Genomic DNA, 2,500 nt, shown 5'->3' with positions numbered 1-2,500 from the left:
CGGGTAAACGGCGTGAGTTAACTATGACTTCTCTTAATCTGGCCAAGTGGCGGCGGTGTGGCTGCATCCGGACTTGGCTTTTCGAAGTGCGGTCTTGATGTAGTCGTGCTGCTGCTGCGAGGCGCCTTCCTTGGGTTATAGTTACAGGGAGAGTGATGCGCAATACATGGGCCTAGCCCTCTTAGCCTCTCCTCTCCTGCGGTCTTCTCCCCTTCTCGTGGGCCCGCTGATTTTTGCAGAGTGGAAGACCGCACCAGGGGCTTGGGGGGGTTACCAGCCCCCCCTCGCATTATCCCTTTATAGTTGGGGGCAGCCGACAAGAAACAAGAGATGGTGGCCCTTCCGCTGAAGGTGCCACCCCAGCTACCCCAGCACCTATCCGGCCAACCGGCCGTAACGAAAATGCGATAGTTTGTGTAGCTCCCTTTGCTTGCAGTGAGTGCCACCGCACTTTTACCACGAAGAACGGTCTCGGGGTCCATCGCCGCCGCCAACACCTTGCGGCCGCCAACGCTGAGATCGTGACGGAGAGGCATCGTGCGAGGTGGACGGAGGAAGAAGTCCTGTCGCTCGCCAAGGCAGAGGCCGAACTGTTCCTTGAGAGGGACGCCCGGTTCTTCTTCGTTAATCAAGAACTTATCAGGATGTTCCCCGACCGAACGCTTGAGGCAATCAAGTGCCGACGGCGGCAAGCTGCCCACAAGCAGCTTGTCCGCCAATTCATGGAGGCGCTTGAAATCGGTCGGGGGGAAGAGCCGGCGTCCCGCCGGGGAGCAGCGAGCTCGCTGCCTGACGCGGGCGAGGCCGCTGCGCCGCCCGTCGACGCAGCCGAGGACTTCGCGGCCGACACCACCGGGCCGCCGCCGGAGGGGCCGACTGACGCCGCCATCTGGGAGCATCTGGCGGGGCTACCTGCTTCCGCCCAGCGTTTCTCTGCCCTGGATCGAGTCATTGGTCTGGGGCGGGGCACGCCGCCCGATGTCATCCTGGGCATGCTCCCGGATGCCCTTGCGTCGGTCGGGTCCAGGGGGGAGAGGTCGATCACCAGGACACAGCGGCCGCGCCACTCATCCAAGCGGCCGCCTGCCGCCCCGCCGCTGCAGAAGCGCAAGCGGCGCCGCTGGGAGTTCGCGCGGACACAGGACGCCTTCCGTAGGTCGCGTGCACGTTGCGTGCGCGGCTTGCTGGACGGCACCCTGCTGCAGCCGCCACCCGACATCCCCGGTCTGCTGGACTTCTGGGCGGACCTCTTCACGAAGAAGCCGATCTCCACCGCTGGCTTCATCCGTGACCGCCTTCTCCCGCACTCGGAGCCTGTCGCTCCTGAGTGCCTATGGGGGCCGGTCACACGTGAGGAGGTCGCTGCTGCCTTGCCGCCCAGGGGATCGGCAGCCGGGCCGGACGGCCTGACTCCAGCGGAGCTGCGGCGCCTGCCGCATGAAGTCCTGGTGAAACTCCTGAACCTCTTCCTCCTGGCCCGCGCCCTCCCCGAGCGTCTGCTTCGCGCCCGGACGTCACTTCTCCCCAAAACGGCTGCACCAACATCCCCCGCTGACTTTCGCCCCATTACGGTCTGCTCGGTGTTGGCGCGGACCTTTCACAAGGTTCTCGCGTCACGCCTGATGCGTGCATGTGCTGTGGACGAACGTCAGCGGGCATTCATCCCCCGGGATGGGATGTTGGAAAACACCTTCATCTTGGACACTGCTCTCACCGACGCAGTCCGCTCCTGTCGCTCTGTTTTTGTGGCATCGATCGACGTCTCTAAAGCGTTCGATTCGGTGGACCATGCTGCCCTCCGCCCCGTGCTGAGGGCTCATGGCCTGCCGGATTGCTTTATTGAGTACGTCGAAAGGTGCTACGAGGGTAGCACGACGGTGATAGCGGGCGGCGCCGACGTGGGCGTGCCCCTGCAGCCGGCAAGGGGTGTGCGTCAGGGTGACCCCCTCTCCCCCCTCCTTTTCAATTTTGCGGTGGACTTTGTTTTGAGCCAGCTTCCCTCCCACATCGGAGCTCGGATCCTCGGTCGCAGAGTTAACGCTGCGGCCTTTGCAGATGACGTCCTGCTTTTTGCATCGACCGCGAGGGGATTGCAGTCCCTCATCGACGCAGCCGTCGCAGCCCTCGGCCATCTGGGGCTGCAGATCAACGCCCGGAAGTGTTTCACCCTCGCCTTAGTCGCGTCTGGGCGCGACAAGAAGGTGAAGGTCGACGCCGACGTTACCTTCAAAGCGGGCAACGCCACCATGCCCGCCCTACGCGTGGGTGAAACCTTCCGGTATCTGGGACTGCAATTCTCCACCGCTGGTCGCTGCGTTTTCAACCCACGACGCCACCTGGTGGAGCAGCTGGACGTCATCTCCCGAGCTCCGCTTAAGCCGCAACAGCGCCTCTACGCTCTCACCAACGTACTTATCCCTGGCCTGTACCATGGGCTGGCCCTCAGCCGCACCCGAGTGGGTGCGTTGAAAGCGGCAGACGTGACCATCCGGGCCGCCGT

At 63.7% G+C, this 2,500-nt stretch overlaps 1 pseudogene; it reads left to right on the top strand.

Moving 5' to 3' along the window:
- LOC124575359 overlaps nt 1-2,500 on the top strand; it is a 7,961-nt pseudogene that overhangs the window by 2,850 nt on the left and 2,611 nt on the right.

This window comes from Schistocerca americana, unplaced genomic scaffold, assembly GCF_021461395.2.
Source record: "Schistocerca americana isolate TAMUIC-IGC-003095 unplaced genomic scaffold, iqSchAmer2.1 HiC_scaffold_236, whole genome shotgun sequence".
In the NCBI taxonomy this organism is placed as follows: domain Eukaryota; kingdom Metazoa; phylum Arthropoda; class Insecta; order Orthoptera; family Acrididae; genus Schistocerca; species Schistocerca americana.
This window is presented reverse-complemented; position numbering and strand designations above follow the sequence as displayed.